This window comes from Myodes glareolus, chromosome 2 (assembly GCF_982192425.1).
Source record: "Myodes glareolus chromosome 2, mMyoGla1.1, whole genome shotgun sequence".
Lineage (NCBI taxonomy): Eukaryota > Metazoa > Chordata > Mammalia > Rodentia > Cricetidae > Myodes > Myodes glareolus.
This window is the reverse complement of record NC_142027.1, coordinates 1,424,874-1,446,513: the sequence shown is the minus strand read 5'-3', so window position 1 is coordinate 1,446,513 and position 21,640 is coordinate 1,424,874. Positions and strand designations below refer to the sequence as shown.

General features: G+C 34.7%; 1 pseudogene; it reads right to left on the bottom strand.

Annotated features, from left to right (window-relative positions):
• Window positions 1-12,159: 12,159 nt before the first annotated feature.
• Window positions 12,160-13,106, bottom strand: LOC148122865 (olfactory receptor 4C6-like; annotated as a pseudogene).
• Between the last annotated feature and the right edge of the window lie 8,534 nt (window positions 13,107-21,640).

Here is a 21,640-nt window from a genome sequence, read left to right as displayed (position 1 = left end):
TATTCTGTATTTGTTATTTTTCTATATGAAGTTGAGTATTTTTCTTTCAAGGTCTTTAAAGAACTATGTTGGAATTTTCATGGGGATGTCATTGGATCTGCATATGGCGCATTTTACAATGTTAATCCTACCTATCCATGACCATGAGGGATCTTTCTGTTTTTTATATCTTCTCCAATTTCTTTTCAAAGACTTGAAGTTCTTGTCATGCAAGTCTGTGGTGGTTTGAAAGAAAATGGCCTGTAGGTGGACAGTGCTTATTCATTCCCACTGCCCAGACCCAAAATAATCACACAGAAATTAGTAATTACAACACTGCTTGGTCAATAGTTTAGATGTACTCCTAAATAACTCTTTTTTTTTTCTTTTTGAGACAGGGTTTCTTTGTAGTTTTTGAGCCAGTCCTGGAACTAGCTCTTGTAGACCATAGACCAGGCTGGCCTCAAACTCACAGAGATCTGCCTGCCTCTGCCTCCCAAGTGCTGAGATTAAAGGAGAGCGTCACTACCACACAGTTCTGTCTGGATAACTTTTATATATTAAATAAACCCTCTTCTTGTTGGTTTTTTTGGGTTGGTTGGTTGGTTGTTTTTCAAGGCAGGGTTTCTCTGTAGCTTTGGAGCCTGTCCTGAAAATAATTCTTGTAGACCAGGTCGGCCTCGAACTCTCAGAGATCTGTCTCCACTACCACTGCCCGGCAGTTAACCCATTTCTATTAATCTGTGTATTGTCCGGTGGTTGTGACATATCTACTGTAAGGCTCTGTGCAGTATCTGTCTCCTGCAGTGACGAGATGGCATCTCCCAGACTTCACCTTCTTTATCCTCTATCTCTGCTTGGAATTCCCGCCTTGCTCTATTCTGCCCTGCCAGAGGCCCAGAGCAGATTCTTTATTAATCAGTGGTAACAAACATAGTCACAGCATATAGAGGGGAGTCCCTTATCAATGGCCTCCAAAGAAAGTGGCATACTGGAGGTGTAGTCTTGTTGGAGGAAGCTTTCACTGTGGGAGTAGTCTTCCAGGTCTCCTTTGTTCAGGCTTCAGTGTGAAGCAGATCGTTCAAGTATGCTTTCAAGTTGCTAGTATGAGATCCCTCCAATTTTTTTTATGAAGGTTTTAGCTCTATGAACAATTGTCCTGACCAGCAGGACATGAATCAGGTACCCAGACTCTGGAGGAGAGAAATGGAGAGACAAGAGACACAAGAAAATGGACAGCAAGTCAGTATTCTGATCAAGCTGCAAATTTTAGTTTTTCTCAGGAGCATTAAATAGCAAAAGGGCAGGGATGGGGTGGGTAGGTTGCTATGCAGTTGTTTAAACTGGAATGTCAGGCATGTAGACATCCCTAACTCATAGGAAGAGGTAAGGAAATACTTAGGGTTTCTAAATGTTAATTAACAAAGGGATGCATAGATAAGGAAATACTGGGTTATTTCCTGGGCCCTGAATTTGCCCAGCCGAGGTTTCTGGTGAATAGCTTACTTAGCTTGTGAACTAAGATGGCTTAACTATAACCAATATAGATCTTTGCTCCTGGCAAACAATCTGCTTAACACTGCTTTCTCTGTGTCCCAGAAATTTGGTATGTTTTCCTTTCGTTATCAATGAATTGTAGGTAGTCTTTAATTTTTTTCTTTATTTCTGCTTTTACACAGTATTTGTTCAGTAGGGAGTTGTTCCATTTACATGAGTTTGTAGGATTTCTGTTGTTTTATTATTGTTAAGATCAATCTTTAATCCAAGGTCTTCGGATAGGATGTAAGAGGCAATTTAAATTTCTTGCATTTTTTAGAACAATTTTCTAAAATCTTAACAATGTTATTCAATATTTTTCTGTTCTTTTTTTTATTAAAAATTTCCACCTCCTCCCCTCCTCCCACTTCCCTCCCCTCCCTTCCCCTCACTCCTCCTCCCCCTCCTTCTCCTGGCCAAAGAGCAGTTAGGGTTCCCTACTTGTTCAATTGAAACCATGCCTGACATTATCTGCAGGGTTATGAACCTGGGTAGCTCAAGATCTAGGATAAAAAAAAACTTTATTTTTTTTTTAAAAAAGCCCATGAAATGATTCCCAATAATACTGTACTATACTTGTAGACTACAGCCTAGTCTAATGGTCATCAGAGAGCAGAAAATGTTCATCAAGCAACTGAAGGGCAGAGCAGAGACAGAGACACTCAGCTAAACATTAGGCTTAGTTCAGAGCTTGGGGATGCTGTGGGAGAAGGAGATGAAAGACTGTAGAAGTCAGAGGAGTCAATGAAACACAAGAAAACAAAGAACCAACTAACCTGGACTCCTAGGCACTCACAAAGACAGAAGCAGCAATCAGGAAGCTTTCAGGAGTCTGACCTAGGCCCTCTGCATCAATGCTACTGTTGTATAGGTTGGTGTTCTTATAGGACACCTAATAGTGGAAGTGGAAACTGTATCTGATAATTTTGCATGCCTTTTGGATCCTATTCCTTCTATTGGGTAGGTTCAACTAGCCTTAGTATGAGATGTGCCTAGTCTTTCGACAACATGATATTCTATGCTTGGTTGAAACTTGTAGAAGGCATGCCATTTTTTGAAGTGAAAGAGAAGATGAATAGATCTGAGGAAAAAAGAAGATAGAGATAGGGACTTGGAGGATAGAAGGGCGGGAAAGCTTTGGTTTGCATGTAATGTATAAGAGAACAATAAATAAAATAAATAGAAAAATAATAGACTTTCTTTTTTAAAAGGCTACTCCATTGAAGAGAAGAAAATCAGTTAACTCTCTAAGTTTTATAAATCTAATCTCCAGAAGTATTTATTCAAACAAGGACGGATTAATTGCACCAGTTTTTTAGATATGGTATATGTCTGTGAGAACAAAACTCATAGACTAAAAATAATTCCAATAGAAATAAATGTACTGAAGGAATTGAAGAAAAATACTGACTTAAGGCAAGTCTGAGAGCAACCTGGACACATGGTGAGACCCTGACCAAAAATAAAGAAACTAATAAAAACTAACTAATAAAAACATAAAATATATTGGTATATGAGAAATAGAACATAAACAAAACAGTTAGATAAATAAATATGTAAATCAAGATATGAAAAAAGATAGATACACTGAAAAACAAAAACCAACTAAGTTAAACTTTAAAAAAAATAAGCCTCATTGGCAAGCATGTCCCTCTGAGTAGAAACTTTTATTCTTTATTCAAGAAATTTAATTCAATAAAACTTGTCATATTTTAGTAAATATTAATTATTTGATAATTTTATATATTATCATATTCAACTCCTCCCGCTAACTTCTCAAAGATATGGCTTCATATTCCTACACAACTATCCCGACGTCACGTCTTCCTTTTCTTAATTTTATAACTCACTGACTCCAGTTTACAATGCCATGTGGCTCTAGTTGTAGGGCCATCCTGTGGAACTTGTTTGACCTACTAAAAGCTGCGAAGTTAAAAAAAATAGACTGTCCCTTCTCTGGAGGCCATTAAGTGCCAATAACTCCTCAGTTAATGGGTAAGGGCTCATGAACCCCTTCACACTCCATGCTAGAATGATGATTTGATCTTGTGTTAGTAATAACTTCTCTGAGCTCGTGATATCTGTAGCCCTGTCTTTTACAGAAATCTCTGAGAAACTTCAGAACAACTCAAGGGGAGGGCACACATCATATTTTATAAGTTTTTTCTATACTCTTATTCCATAAAATGATGAGATCTGCACATGAAGTCTTAATCTAATTAATAGTCCTTTTCTACCCAGAAAATCAGTATTTCACCTGGTGTGCCTTAATCTCATCTGGCCCCAGGGAAGTTTTCACTCTTGAGGACACACTATTATTATAGTTGGTGAATGAAAATGCATAAAACTGAAGTAATATCTTCACCATTGTAGAATGATGATTAGATGATTGTTTTCACAACGCTTTGGAAATGGGGAACAGGTCAAGTTTCTCAGATACCTTATAGGGTGATCTGTGATCTTCTAAAATTCATCCTCATTTCAGTGACATGAAACAAACTTTCTCAGAGAAGATAGAACCTGTGAATTATCCCAGTTTATTTTTATCTAATCATGTGGAAATCTAGGAATATAAACAAGGGAGTTCTAGCAATTATCCAGTTTTTATCAAATGTGTAGACCAGAACTTTTATTGTGTCCATAGAAAGAATTAGAAGGAACTTTTAGACTCTCTGAGCCTACAAGAGACATAACCTTCCTAGATCACTAAGTGATATATTGCCTTATAAGTGAAGAGCAATTACTAAAGAGAAGCCAAATGGAGACTTACCAATTCATTTCATATTCTCTTTCTATTTTCAGATGATTGTATTTGTGGATGAGAGTAGAATGTTTTATTTAGCTTCTTCTGAGAAATATGAGTATCTGTTCTCTGGGTATTATCTAGGACTGTTAAGAGCATAGAGTGCTTGCTTGAGGTCAACTTTCTTCATCCCAGATTCATCCCTTGAGGCTGATTCTACAATGATGAAGATACTAATTCAGTTTTAATGCATTTTCATCCACCAACTGTAATAATAGTGTGTTCTCAAGGATGGAAACTTCCCTGGAGCCAAATCAAAATAAGATATCAGCAAGTGAAATATTGAATTTTTGGGAAGAAAAGTGCTATAGATGTGTCCATTTTCATATATGAAATATAAATACAATGTGAGAAAGAAGAAATAATATAACTGAGCTCTCTGTCTATGAAGTTATTTCATTTGCATTGATTCCACAATTTAATTGGCATATATCACTATATATGCAATAACTTGCTGTGTAATAGCATTTTCATAATAGTGTACACAGTTTGACCAAGTTCCTTGTATTATCTCCAGTTCACCCTCTGTTTTCTGACTTCTCTTCCAATTACTCCAATAATTTGAAAGTTAATTCCAATCATTAACTTTCTTTTTTTTATCTTTTTAATTTAATAATTTGATATTTTTCAAACTTCTTAAGACAACAAAAGGAGATCAAGGGGATACAAATTATAAAAGAAGATGTCAAAATTTCATTATTTGCAGATTATATGACAATATACATAAGTGACCCCAAAAATTCCATTGGGGAACTCCTACAATTGATAAGCACCTTCAGTAATGTAGCAGGATATAAGATTCACTCAAAAAAATTAGTAGCCCACCTATATACAGATGATAAATGGGTTGAAAAAGAAATCAGAGAAACATCACCCTTTCTAAGTCTGGATTGATTCCTTATAGTAAATAACTGTCAACCCAGAGAAGTCATACTTTGCTGTGACTCTCAGGTGCAATGTTCTTAGGGAGCCACTGTAATAACAATTAGATGAGACAGAGTATAAACAATTGTTACACAGGTTACAGTAAAAGTACAATCCCTGGCCGCAGTGAGAAGACACACCAGAGATGTTTGAATTTATCAGCACTAGTTCCTATACACATAAGATATCCATAGATGACCTTGGTTCAAAGCAGGAATGTTGTCCTCTTGAAATGGAAAATTCTGTAAAGAAGTATATGGTGGAATACATTGCAGTTAAAAATCAGTTATGACTCACAATCGGCAGGAAAAAGAAGTCTAAGAAGAGTCGCCTCTGTAATCGGAGACAGGCTAAGATTCAAGGTTATTTTAAGGTAGATAACAGATAATAAGGTTAAGGCCAGATTTCTATGTGTACAATCAAGAGACCATAGAGTGCCACTTATTTCTCATTTGCATACACACACAAATGTGTTCTATAGTAACTACATTTTCTTTAGTGAAGTAACTGTTGGGAATTTTAAAATAAGATCATTAATAATAGATTTTGCCTTTTTTTTCTTTTTAACAGGGTATCACTACATAGAGTTGACTGGCCTCACTATGTAGACAAGGGTTGGTTTGAACTCACCAAGATCCTTTTTCTACTTTCTTCAAAGTGTTTGGATTAAAGACATCTACCAAAATAATCAAAGTTGGGTGGATAAGAAGGTGAGGGAGGAGAATGTAAATGTTGGAAGAATTGAAGACAGGGATGAATACATTATTTACAATTCTCAAAGACTTAATAAAATATTATTTTTAAAATATTCTTACATATACTTAAAATTTCTAAAATTGTCACAGCCAAAAATTATTCGGAATGGTATTCTCAAAACATCATGTTTGGAAATAAATTAATCAAAATATTATATAAGAATTTTATGGGTTATAGAATATACTTTAGTAAAAAATATTTTACAAATCTAAATAAATAGAAACATGTTAATGAACATAAAAGTTGCATATAAGGTCAAATGCTCAAATTTATATATAAATTAGATGAAATTTCTGTCGCGATAAAGTGAGAATTCACCAAGTGCTTCTAATTATATATATATTTCAAGAGAGGGTTATACCATGTAGCCCTGGCCATCCTAGCATTCACTCTGCATACCAGGCTGGCCCCTAACTCACAGAGTTTCTAAAATCTTAATGGATTTCCAAACATCAATTATAACCAAATATGCTGACTTTGTTCAGGCGACCATATCATTGAGATTTCACAATCATTAACTTTCACTTAATCCTCCTGACATATAAACATCCACGATTCATGTAGCTATATAAAAATCTATACATGTATGCAATATTTGTCTTTCTATGTATTACTTAATTTGCTTCAGTATGATAATCTTAATATAGATAATATAGCTCTGTTCATTGTGGCTGGATGTAACTCCAGTGTATGTATCTATCACGTTCTGTTGATGGACAGCTAGTTTGATATAATAACTTTACATTGTGAAGAGTGTGGCAATAAACATTGACTTTGTAGAAGTATTTCTTTAGACTTAGAATCCTTCAGAATAACGAAACAGGAATATCATATATTTAGAATTGGAGGAATATCTATACTAATTTATATACTGGATAAGACCATTCCAGTTCACTTTGTACATTATTGCCCTTTTTTTCTTTCATATTTAGGAGTATTTGTTATTTGTTTTTTTATGACTGTAATTGCAATTGGAATATGAAAGAATTTTGATCCATCTTAAATTTCCATTTCCTTATGGGCAGTGTGATTTGAACATAAATATTTTCCTTAGGATGATGTTTTTGAATATTTAGATGTCGCTGTTTGAGGAGGTTGTGATATTGTAAGTGCTGGAGCCTTGTGGGACAAGTAGATGTAGGGAGAAGACACTTAATTGAGGAGTTAGAACCCAGTCTTGATTCTTACTCACTGTGTGCTGACTAAGGATGTTTGTTACCAGCAGGTATCCTGCTCCTGATTCTTAACCTGCCTACTACCCATTTCCCCAGTCATGAAGGAATGGCCCTGACAAATACTAAGTCTTAAGGAACACCTCTTACTTTAAACCATTTTTTATTCAGCCACAACAATGAGAAAATTATGAAGCATAGGAAGTGAGAATAAATGCTTTCATGGATTTTAGCCATTTGTACTTTATCCTTGGAGTACTACCTACTCATTCATTTTCTCCCATATGGAGTCTATATTTGATTTCTTGCTATTTATTTACTTCTTGGTTTATTTATTTATTTTCAGTTCTCCATACAGTATAGATATCAACAAAGTGTCTGAAATATAGCTGTCTAGAATTTTCTCCCATTATCTTTACTACTCATCAGAAAAAAAATAATTTTACATAATTCCATTTGCAAAATCTTGTCATTTCATCAGCAATTGTAGTCCTTTGCAGAAAGCTGTTGCCTCAAGCATGAAGTTCCCCATGGCGGCAGGAACAACTGCTTTCATTGTTTTTCCCTAAATACTTTCAGGTCTGATAGTAAAATAGTATGAACAGAGTTAATGATTGTGTATTTGTCTTAGCTACTTTTCTATTGCTGTTAAGAGACACTATGACTGGGGCCACTAAAGAAAGAAAACATTTAATTGGGGTCTTTTTTCAGGATCAAAGGTGAGTCCCTTCCCATCATGTTGGAGAGCATGGCAGCTGGCAGGGAAGCAGACGCTGGAGCAGGAGCTGAGAGCTTCCATCTCATCTGAAAATTAGAGGCTGAAGGGTAATACTGAGCTTGGCATCCCTCAAAACCCATCCCTAGTGACACATCTCCTCCATAGTTCCTAACCCTTCCCAAAACATTACAAGTGGAAACCAAACAGTTAAATATAGCAGTCTATGAAGGAAATTTTCATGAAAACCACCACAATTCTGCTCATTAAAATTTAACTCGTCTCTGTTTCCTGCACTGTTCTCAGCACCAGGTCTCTGTTCACAGACATTGCTTACCACCATAGCTTTGCTGCTTTTTATCTCCATTCCAAGTCAGGACTAACAAGTAAAACAAAAAGTCAGTTTTATAGAATGTATTTTTTTTGCCTACATACAATGTGAGAGAAAAAAAAGAGAGAAAAAGAGAGTCTCAGAGACAGGAAGAACAAATTTGTCTTTGTCAATACATCTCATCTTCCTAATTGTTTTTACATTGTCATCAGCATTCAATCTAACTTTGCTGACCTCTCCTTATAAAATAACATGATACCATGTTTCTGATTTGAATATGTAGACTTGTCTCATGTTATCAGTGTACCATGCCAAAGGCTAGGTAACTTACATCATTTTGTGATAGTTTAGGTTCCAGCAGTTATGAATGGAAATTGAAATCCTCAAGGGATATATTACTTCTCAGAATAATCTATTCCCAGATATATTGCTGCCATGAGTGAATATATTTCATTCATAATTATTGAATAAAATAAATTATTGAATGAAATACATTCCTTCATCAACATATTCACAATGTTCAGTCATATTGCTATTCAAAGCATCTATCCTATAGTTTTAAAACTGTTTCTGTCCTTAAATATTTTTCAGTACCTCTCCAGTGCTGAGTGTGCAGTTGTCCTTGATTGCACTCCAACATCTAACCACACATATGGCTATCACAAGATGCTAAGTCGTATGTATTTCATTCTGTTTATATTAGTTTTGCCTCTGTTTAATTGAGAAAACAAATTTATATTCTTATCATGAATAACATGTTTCCTTGAAGTGTGAGGGTTGAGTTGATTTGGTTTTTAATCAGTGTAGACAAAAACCTGTGAAAAAAGTTTCTAAGGGTGAATAATTATTTTTTTTATGGAGTAAGAGGCTTCATTTTATTGTCAGTGAGTCTCCTGCTTCTAAGTCTGTTCATGGTGGTGTTAGACATCATGTTATGTAGTGTGTGGCTGAGCACAGTAATTAATTTACATAAAATACTGGTGAGAGTAAAGATCGGAGGACATATATAGTCTCTAAAGGTTTGTCCTAATAACCCACTTCTTTCAATGGAGCCTCATGTTCTCAGAGCAATTCAGTTTATGAATTCATCTATGAATTATTCAGGACCCAGTAACCTTTCAAACTCTCAGTGACCAACAGCTGGTCTTTAACCTCATGAAACTTCTGAATACATTTTTGTATCCAAACCATTATATATGCATATTGAAAGTGGCTAAATTGAGTTAATTAACACATGCTACCACATATTTTTATTTTTCCTGCTTCTAAATCTCAACAAAAGTAAAATTATACTAATTTAATATAGGATTACTTTTTCTTTTAATGTTATTTAACAATTATACTTTTGAACATTAACTGTAGTTGCTTGAGAAAAACAAATAGTGAAACTCTTAAAAGTGCAGCCAGAGAGCAACATGTATGTATTCACCAGTTAGTAATTTTTAAAAAATTGAGAGAAACATAGAATTTTCAGTTAGACAATCCTTCAGAAATAATTTAACACAAAATGACACAACCAGAGAATTTTTGTAAATTGATATGTTAACTATAAAGATCTCATTTTCATAAAGAATTGACTTTATAAAACTTAAAATTTAAAAAAAATATTTTATATTATATAGCAAGTTAAAATAATAAAAGTTCTGGAATTTTGAAAGTTCTTCAAATATTGAAGTGACCCGAAGTCTACTATAGACTCACTTTATCTTACTGTGTTTTATTATTACCATCCATAATGAATGTATGACTATACAGTTTTTCTATTATTGGATTCTATACAATTACACATTGTTTCAACAAATATGACTGAAATAATTATTATTTTCAGTTACAGCACCCAAGATAACAGAGTATACAGAGTATAATTTTTCTTGCCTGGTGATCTGAATTTCCTGTTAGAAATTTCCTGTTAGAAATTACTATATCTATACTGTTGCTCTGTAATAGATTTTGAAGTCAGGGATGGAAATGCCTCCAGAGGTTCCTTTATTGTATAAGATTGTTTTGGCTATCCTGGGTTTTTTGTTTTGCCATATAAACTTGATTATTGTTCTCTCAAGGTCTGTGAAGAAGTTTGATGGGATTTGATGGGAATTGCATTGAATCTATAGATTGCTTTTGGTAGAATTGCCATTTTTACTATGTTGATTCTCCCAATCCAAGAGCAGGGAAGGTCTTTCCATTTTCTGGTATCCTCCTCAATTTCTTTCTTCAAAGACTTAAAGTTCTTGTCAAATAGGTCTTTCACTTCCTTGGTTAGAGTTACCCCAAGATATTTTATGCTATTTGTGGCTATCATGAAAGGTGATGTTTCTCTGATTTCCCTCTCTGCTTCTTTATCCTTTGTGTATAGGAGGGCTACTGATTTTTTGGAGTTGACCTTGTATCCTGCCACATTACTAAAGGTGTTTATCAACTGTAGGAGTTCGTTGGTACAGTCTTTGGGGTCGCTGATGTACACTATCATATCGTCTGCAAATAACGAAAGTTTGACTTCATCTTTTCCAATTCGAATCCCCTTGATCCCCTTATGTTGTCTTATTGCTATTGCTAGAACTTCAAGCACTATATTGAAGAGGAATGGTGAGAGTGGACAGCCTTGTCGTGTTCCTGATTTTAGTGGAAAGGTTTTGAGTTTCTCTCCATTCAATTTGATGTTAGCTGACGGCTTGCTGTATATTGCTTTTATTATATTTAGGTATGATCCTTGTATCCCCAGTCTCTCCAACACCTTTATCATAAATGGGTGTTGAATTTTGTGATAGAGAAGGAAACCTATCACTTTCCTATGCACTCTAGTATATACACATGCATGTATACTCAAAACACATATTTGTATAGACCCAATACACTCACGCATACAAAGTAATTTAATAAATGTTTTTCTGACATAGAGTACTACAAACTAGATTGATGCTTTGGGTGTATTTATAAACTTGCTCTATTTATATGGAGTTGAGAATTTTGACATAGCCAATGTCTCCTTTAGATAAGTGTAGGACACAATTAACTAGAAGGGCTCACAGAAACATGGAATGACTCAGCTCAAAAGTTCTAGGACCAAAAAAATTAATTATTTTTCAACCACTACAAATATGAAGAATTCTCTAAGAAACACAGAAGACTTCTCTTTTCAAAAACCTTTGCTAATGATCTCAATAATTGTATGTTTTCTATTGTTTGTTGGTAATCTTGTTCCCTTTACCTATATATTCTACTATTGAAGAAAATAAAGTAATTTCTATAATTTTAGAGATACCATAAAGTTAAAGCTTAGTATATGCCAGGCATAAACAACAACAAAAATGGATTTCTCGCACAGTTATCAACGAGAGAGAGAGAGAGAGAGAGAGAGAGAGAGAGAGAGAGAGAGAATAATAATGGTTAGAAGGCATAGAAAGATGAAAGCACTTTGAAAATATTACTGTGAAGAAAAGGAAAAGATTGAATAATCTGAGGAAAGAAATGGAATATGCGTTGGATAGAGTCATGGAGTAAAGCTTTACTAGGGTAATAATATATAATATTTATCTAAGATTAACAGTAAGTAAGAAATTAACTGACAAGGATGATGGTTTTGAGGGAGAAATAACAGGCACTGTGGAGAAAAAGGGCTTGCATGTCTCTAGGACAACATGGAAGCCCTGACTGCTCTGGTGAATAAGGAAGGAAAGTGGTGGGCTGAAGACATTTCAACCTTAGTTCTAACTGTAATATTAATTAGAAAAATCTTTTAAAAAAGCAAAATGATTCTATGAAATGGTACCAAGAAGGAACATAAATAAATTATAGATATTCTGTAATCGAAAGCAGTTTTCTAAATAAATATCCCAGTTGTTGCCAGCAGAAAATTAACAGTAGCAGATTTATAAGATCTTGAAAAAAATGTTCATGGAAAGCACATGCACATTTGACATGATAGCTACATAATAGCAAACAGAAACTACTGTCTCATCCACAGTTTCTTCATGGCGTTATTCACCTCTGAATTCCTCAGTGTGTAGATCAAGGGGTTCAACATGAGTGTGACAATTGCTTCAGACACAGTCATTGCCTTGTCTATGCTGTAGGTTGACACAGGTCTCACATATAAGAAAATACATGGCACAAAGAACAACACAAAAACTGTGAAGTGAGAACCACACGTGGATAAGGCTTTCTGTCTTCCTTCAGAAGTGTGAGTTTTCAGAGAACACGGGATAGTCATGTAAGAGGCAAAAAGAATAAGAAAGATGGCCACACACATCACCCCACTGTTGAAGACGACACTGAGAACCAGGGTATGGGTGTCCATACAGGCCAGTATCAGTAACTGAAATAAATCACATAAAAAGTGATCTATGACATTGGGACCACAGAAAGGTATTTGATACATGAATAGAACCTGAATGGTTGCATGTGCAAACCCCCCTACCCAAGTTCCCCCCAAAAGAATGAAACACATCCGAGGACTCATGATGGTCATGTAGTGCAGAGGTTTACAAATGGCCACATATCTGTCATAGGCCATCACAATGAGGATGATAATCCCCACACCTCAAAAAAAATGTGCTGCAAAAAGCTGGGTCATGCATCCTTCAAAAGAGATGATCGTCTTCTCAAAAAGGGAGTCCACAGTCAGCTTTGGAGTAATGACAGAAGAAAAGGTGACATCCACTAGGGACAGAAATGTAAGGAAAAAGTACATTGGTGATCTCAGACTCTGACTTGTGATCATGGTCACTATGATGAGCATATTTCCCAGCACCATGACCACATACATGATTAGAAACACAGCAGAAAGCAGTTTCCGCAGCTCTGAGTTCTTTGTAAGACCCAAAAGAATGAACTCTGTCACATTGTTGTGATTTCCCATTTTTCTTGCTTTAGGTGAGCTCCAACTGAATCTTGTAAATCCTAAAATAAACATAAATAAATATGGTTTATAATTAGTGGTTGTTTTTAGTTTTGTATTTCCACCTATCAAGGGAACACACTTGCTTTTAATCAGTTATTCTCCCTCCAAGCTTTTGTTGTAAGAATTATGCAGTATAGTTGAACAAATGTTCTTGTAGTATGATAGAGCATTCTTTGGATATATGCCCAAGAGTGGTATTGCTGCGTCCTGAGGCTAGTTGATTCCCAGTTTTCTGTGAAACCATCCTACTTATTTCCTGAGTTGTTGTACTATTAATGAAGGAATGTTACCCTTAGTCCATATCGTCTCAGGTATAAGCTATCATTGGTGCTTTTGATCTTAGCCATTCTGGCTGGTGTAAATGATATATCAGACTCATTTTGATTTGCATTTCCCTGATGGCTAATGATGATGAACATTTCATTAAGTGTCTTTCGGCCATTTGAAATTCTTTAGTTGAAAATTCTCTCTTTAGTTCTGTATCCCATTTTTAAATTGAGTTTTTTGGAATTTTGGCATCTATTTTTTTGATTCTTTATATATTTTTAAGATCAGTCCTCTCTCTGATGTGGTGCTCTTAACTGCTAAGCAATCTCTCTAGCTTCAAAGTGACACTTAGAATGATTATTTTAATGAACTTGAGGATAATTTCAATTCCTCTCTTTAATGTTCTTTGCCATATATTTCTGTCCTTAGTTTCCTTGATTAGTTATGAAGATAAGTATGTCATAAACATTTTAGATGTGACCTGTTTCTTTAGAGAAGAGAAAAATAATAAGCTTAATTTCAACATTAATAAATAACTGAAATAAAAATGCAAACAAAAAATGACTTAAAGCTCCATATAAGATTGTAATGAAGACAAATGCAGAATTATTTCCACGAGAGGGAATGCTATGAGCAAAGGGACCCAGGTGGGATGAAGAGACAGTTTGAAGCACAGATTAGAAAACAAACATTTTTGAGTCATTAGTAATAGAATATAATGTTGATTTCTTCAATAGCTCTTAGATGCATAATTAATTAGCACTGTTTCATTTTTAGCTGTGCATTTATCTTGTAATATTGAATTGCTAATTAATGACATGGATTCAAAATAACTTAGTAGTTGTTCAAATAGCATTCACTATAACTATATGAGAATTTGTGATTTTAATTTTCTGTTATATTAACAACATTGCAATGTCTTTGTTAATTAGTCTTCATGTGTGTAGGTATATAATCATAGAGATTAATGAATTTGAATACAATGTTCATGAAAGAAAAATTTAAAATAAAATTTTAGGATAAATTCTATGATTATTTATTTGTGAGTTAATTTTAAGCTCATTTACTTCTAAAATAATACTGTTATTATTAGCATCATAAAGGGCTGCTCTGTTTCTGTGCTTCCATTTGTTCTTTATAGCCATTTACTTCAAAAGATATACCTATTTATCCTTCATTATCCTTATCTGTTGTAAAACACTCCAAATTATTTTTTCAAACATTTCATGTAGTAAAGAAAAGGTTTCATCTGTTATATTTTCCATATATTCATTAACAGTTGTGAATTGATTATACCATCTGTAGGGTAAGAGTATCAGTGATGTCCTGTGCTCTAGCTTTCGAATTGACACTTATCTGCAGATGCTGTTTCTCTATCAGTTCGAAGTGTGTGTGTATATGTGTGTGTGTGTGTGTGTGTGTGTGTGTGTGTGTGTATAATTACTTTTTCTCCAAATAAAAGTTTAGAGTCTACAATTCTTTGAAACCCTGTGATAATTCAGGTATACTTTATATGTCCCTTTAATTATTTTGATAAATTATCCCTTTGATAAATATTCCATCATTCATTTTTCTTTTCATGAAACTCTGGATTTTTTATTAGAATGAAAAATAAATTTATTAGGATAAAATAGGTCATGAAGTTTAAATGTATAAAACCAATGTAAAGGCAAGTAATCCTTATCATCTGAAGCAGCTACTACATAATTGCTGTCTTAAATGAAATAAGCTCAGGCATTACCCAATCTACTAGGGCAACCTTCTCCATCACAGGCACTGGAGTGATTCTGGTAAATAAAACAATTACATTTTGTAGCTATGCTTCTTATAACATACAAATTTCATAAATAAAATAATCCATAAATGAAAATAGACAATCTTAATCTTATATAGTATTGAGTATTATAAATGTCAGAGATAGTTACATATCCTATTTTTCTGTTATTTAAAGGAAATAATGAGAAAAGAAAAGGTAACCCAGGGGGCCTAAAATTAGGAGGAAACTGGCACATTTATGTAATATCATCACTAGGGTGAAAAAGGCAGATCTTCTAATGTTAATCTGGGCTTCGTAATAAACTGATTCAGAAGAAAATTCACATAAATTAAAAATGAAAGAATATAAAATGAGATAGAGATAAAAAATAAGAAGAAATACAAACATGAACAAAGCAAAAGGAAGGGAATACTAATCAGAGGAGGAACTCTTGGAAGGCAGAGACCAAGGAAGGAAAAAAACTTATTAAAGTGAAATTAGAAAAAGAAAAAGCACAAATCACCAGTGCAGGCACATTTCTTATGGCCAGTCTTTTGAGCATTACTTTCCAGAATCTGGATCATTTTTAAAAATACTCTAAATGGCACAAATAAATCAACTCAGAAAACTGGATTAAATTCAGGCTAGAATGAAAGAATGAACAAAATTCTGTAAGTAAACATCTCATTTGCTATATTTAGTTAAAATATCACTTACAGATAAGTAGACAGGTGTAGAAATCAAAGTGTTGGCACACTTTTGAATGAACACATACATGTGTCTGTTTCTTTTACAAAGATTTTTGTTAACTTAAACTATATTTTTATTTAGATTATGTTGACTTAATAATAAGGGCACATTTTAGAATTGTAGCATAGAGTTTGGGGAGGGGAGCAAATTTATCTGTATTTTCAAATTCCTGGAATGCTATTCTTTGAAATTTGGGAACAATAAATCAACATTCCTTGTAATGTTCAGAAGCTTCAAAATTATGAATGTGTTAAGTATATTTCTAACAGACTTTAAACCTTATTATTTGTGTAGCAAATATTCACTTGTTAAAAATAAAGTACAACAATTTAATATTTTTGCAGAGAACTACATTCTGCAGGAATATTCAAACATTGAAAAGCATATTTAAAATTCAGATATCCCAGTAAGGCAATGCCACATTATGGAATCATATACATGTACTGTCCAGCCTACCTGCTCATGAACATGTGAATGAATAATTAAAATAGGGAACATACATAAAATGGAATACAATTCAGCTCTAAAGATAACTGAAATCACAAAATTTGTAAGAAAATGTGTGAACTTTAAATGTGTTTTATTAACTGAGATCACCCAATCTCAGAAAGTAAACAATTGTATGCTATCCCTTGTGAAATGCTCAACCAAACAATAAAATGATTATGAAGCACTTTTTTATGCAAGTGTTTTTGGAGACAAATATATAATGTTATCAGATCATCTGCATTTAATGTGTGATTATTTCTTTTACCTTTCTTTTTTCTTTCTGTAACTGTATTTTGTAATTCGAAGCTTCATTCATGTGAGACAAGCTTGTACACAGTGCTCAAACATCAGTGAAATGTTTACAGATTACTGTTTTAAGTGTCTGGGAAAACTTTTACTCAGTTAACAAATCCTGGTCAAGTTCATAGACCTAATTATTTTAACAAAATGCTTAAAGCTTCTTGTGATTCTCTGTGTCTATTAGAGAAATAACCAACCTAGGTCACTTGGGCATCTACATTCTCTAATTGAGAACAATTGCTAAAGAAGTATCCAAATGGAGACTTACCAATTTATTTCATGTTCCTTTTCTATATCCTGTTGTTTGTGTTGGTAGGGTGGATTTCTTTATTTAGAGGATTTGCATGACTTTATATTTCCTCCTGTGTCTGACCAGGACAGGAAGAGCATGGGACACTCACGTGAGATGCAGACTTGCTGCATCCAGGTGGATCCCTTGAGATCACCTTCCTCTGATGGAGATGCTAATTCATAATGCAAACCGTTTCTGTTCACCAGCTCTAATAATAGTGTATTCTTTGGGGGCTGGCCATTGGAGGGAAAGGAGGGTGCTTTAAAAACTTCCCTGGGATCAAGACAATATACTTCTTTCTAGTAGAAGGCTAAATCTTCATAACAACTTTTTACTGTATTTTTGCTTTCTTTATGGTTTGAACATCAAATGCCTGATATCATCAAACTTACAGGAATTATAATATATAAATTTTTAGCAAAATGATTCTAAGTTAATCTATCAATTGAATTACTCGAGCAAGAGCCATGTTTGAAACTAGAAACTTCCTCCTATGATAAGAAAAAGATTCACTTATGTTAAAATTAAAATGAAATTATTCCCAATTTCTATCACAAGCAAATTAATGGTTTACCATATTTAAAATCATCCAAGTCATGTCCGGTGTAGTAGCATGGCTCATTTTCAACACCCCCAGCTTTTCTCTTATTATTCCACAATGCAACACCACCCACTCCTGAAACCATGACAAGACACAATGCCTATTCCAAAGTTTGTAAACAAGTTTCCTCTTTATTCATGAGGACTTAGTTTTGAAATAGCTAAACTGCATGCATGTAGGAAACATTGGGATTGAGGGATAAATTCCCATATCGTTAGCAAATGGCTTCCAGACTTTCTATATTGTTCACTATCGAGTCCCAATGTTTACTTATATCTCTGCAGTCTCCTATGGACACCATAAACACTCCGTGAGAAATACTTCTTCTGATATATTATTTTTTCATTTCTTAATTGTGTCTGTTATACACACACACATACACACAAATGCACACACACAATGGTATACCACACACCAACCTAATATACTTTCTGGGAAGAACCCTCAGAGTGGTTTATTGGCAGTGATAAAGTGAGTATTTAACTAACAAGAACTCCAAGGACATCTACTGGCACACACACATTTTCTATTAGAGGGGAGCTGGTTCTCAGATGGAAACTTAAGAAACAAAGTGTCAGAATAATGAAGAGCCAATTAAAAGTTCACTGTTACCCCCAAGGAATGACAGAACATGCTGGTAGTTGTAGCACTTGAGTTGTGAAGATCCGGAGACAAAAAATTAAACATTACCTTCTGCTACATAGTTTAAGGTTACTCTGAATTACACTGTCTTCAAAATTGTACACTAAAACTAGGTATGAACAAAGAGTTTAAATTGCTGATCATAGAAGGACTATAGGTTATTTTCTTCTTTTGTTCTTTGGTTGTTTTATTGTTTTGCTTTGTTTTTATTTTTGTTTGTTTGTTTGATTTTGTTTTGGTTTTCTGCTTTTTTGAGACAGGGTTTCTTTGTCTGTCCTGGAACTCACTTTGTAGATCAGTCTGGCCTCAAACTTACAAAGATCTACCTGCTTCTGCCTCCCCATGTGCTGGAATTAAAGTTATTCACCACAATTTTCATAAAATAACCTAAAATGAAAAGGGTGAAATAAATCATGGTAATAGAAGTAAAGATCTCCATCCTTCAACGCGCGAACATATTGTCAATTTTTCTAGTAACTATTTATTTGTCTTACTCTTACATTTCAAAAATGTATAGAAGCGAGGCGGTGGAGGTGGTAGAGGCGGCGGAGGTGGAGGAGCAAAATGATGAATAAATAATTATTAAAAAAACAAGTTAAGGAAAAAAGTTTATAATAAAAAATGCACAAACAAAAAACAATGACTGTCTTAGATGGAATTAAAATTACAGTCACATATTTAATATAGAATATAACCAAAATATTTCAAAAGATTAATATTAGAATTAATTATATTAGTAAGAGCTAGTAAGTTGAATAAATATTTCTTAAATAAGAGATATAAATGGTCCTAAAATACTGGAGGAAGTGGTCAACACTCTTTTCCATTTGTGAAATACATATTTAAAATTCCTGAAGATTCCTCTTCAACCAAGTGATAATGGTTGTTAGCAAGAGAATATAGAGCACAAGTATGAGCCATGGGCATGCAGGTAAGTATGGAGGAGGATGGGGGAGTAAGCCAGGATCCCTGTTATGCAGTGCTGAACACAAGGTACTAAACATTTCAGGGAAAAAGAAAATCATTGCTGTTGATCTTCTGTTGGCGAAATGGGGTTCTACATCCAGTCCAACTCCACAACCACATCCAATAAACAAATATACATATGGCCCAGGTTCCTTGTATGGGCTGCACAATATAAGCAAAAGTAATTGCCTTAATAAGCATTTACATTATTATGAGGAGATACCATGACCATGGAATCTCTTACAAAGAAAACATTTAATTTAGATGGCAGCTTACAGATTCAGAGTTTCAGTCCATTACCATCACGATGTGGGGCAGGAGCACACGATGATGTACAGGCAGATGTGGTGCTGCCTACTTCAGCAGAAGGCAGCAGAAAGTAGACTGACTGTCACACTGAGGGAAGCTTGAGAAAAGAGACCTCAAATCCCAACCCACAGTAATTTCATCCAGCAAGGCCACACCTCCTAATATTTCCCTTTGGGGAATATTCTGTTTCAAACCATCATGTTCTACTCCCTGGCTCCCAAAGGCTTATAGCCATATATACAAAAGAATTTCTTCAGTCCAACTTCAAAAGGCCCCATATACTATATCAGTCTCAAACATATTTCAAAGTCCAAAGTCTCCTCTGAGATGCATGTTTATCTTAGTGCAGCATTTCATATTATTTTCAAGAAATAAAAGTGAACCAAAATCAGCAAAATGCTATTATGGAAAAATCTTTTCATAAACTGTGAAGATGTGTCTTTGTCAAGATGCCTTCTGATTGGATTATTAGGAGAACTGATTGGTCTGTAACTAGTCAAGAGGTATAGGTGAGACAGCAAGGCACAGGACACTGCAAGGAAGAAGAGTGGACTCTTGGGAACTTCAACAGAACCTGAGATAAGCAAGATGAGCATGCTGTGTAAAAGAAGATACAGCCACAAAGCAGAGGGTAGATAATTAATATGGGTTATCTTAAAGGTAAGAGTTAGCTAGTAACCTGCCTGAGCTATTGGTTGAACATTTGTAATTAATAATAAATGTCTGAATGGATATTCTCTGCTGAGACAGAGAAACTCTGCCTACAGAATGCTAAATCAAACAATATTGATGAAGAGAACACAGGATATTTCAGGCACATATTTGTCTTAGAAATGATAACCACAGGCGGGTAAGTTTGTTTGTCAGGAAAAGAGTCGATAACTCCTTCAAGGTACTGTCTAGAGACCCCAGATCACGTCTTGCCAAGTATCCCCCAGGGCAAGGACAAAGAACTAACATTCCCTTTGTCATATTATCAGCAAAGCTGAGAAATTCCTGAAACAGATATTTTCCCAACAGATGTGTGAGTTTGTGTGTATGTGTATGTATGTCTGTCTGTTTTTTGTCTGTCTGTGTCTTTGTGTGTGTGTGTGTGTGTACACTTATATATTCGACAAGGAGACAGAAGTGACTTGGGAAAAAGGAATGAGAACGTGTAAAACTTCTGTAGGATGTAAAATAGAAGCTGAACTATGACAGCTAGTTTTGTCAATTTACCACACTCTAGAATCACCTGCAAGAGAGTATTGAAAGATGCTTACCAAGATTAAGTGGATTAAGGCATACATCTGCGGGGTATTGTCTTGACTGAGATAATTTAGGTGGGAGAAGCCAGCCACGTAGGCAGCACCATTCCCGTTTTACATCACACACTGTAAATGTAGAGAAGGCGCTGAAAACAGGCTTGCACACATGCATGTATCTTTTTTTCAGCATTTAACTATGGATGTGACCAGTGACTTCAGGTTTCCACTTTGATTTTCCACAGTGATGGACTGTCACCTAACACTGCATGCCACCTAGCACTGCAGCCCAATAAGCCCTTTATCTATTAAAGTTGCCTTAGTTGGGATACTATTTTCACAGCAACAGAAATATAATCCAGACAGGGGGTATGGAATGATCATGGTTTGCTTACTTTTGAATATAGACAAAGAATGATTGTTTTTCAAAACTGAAAAGTTTTTATAACAGTGGTTCTCAAACTATGGGTCATGACTGCTTTGTGGGTAGAATGACCTTTCACAGTGGCTGCCTAAGACCATAACAAACCAAAGATATTTACATTATAATTCATAACAGTAACCAAATTGCAGTTATGAAGTAGCAATGAAAATAATTTATGCTTGAAGACCACCACAATATGAGGAACTTTATTAAAGGACCACAGTATTATAAAGGTTGAAAATTACTATTTTAGCATATTAAATAGTGAAGCCTGAATATGATCAAGTTGTTAATTGTTTTGTCTATGGTAAGTTCTAAAGAATCTTTAGGGAGAAGGGGAGGACTGGGGAGAGCATGGGGGAATGGGATGGTTGAGATGGAGGAAGGGTGGATATGAGAGCAGGGCAGTAGATATCTTAATTAAGGGAGCCCTTTGAGGGTTGGCAAGAGACTTGACTCTAAAGGGGTTCCCAGGTGTCCAAGGAGA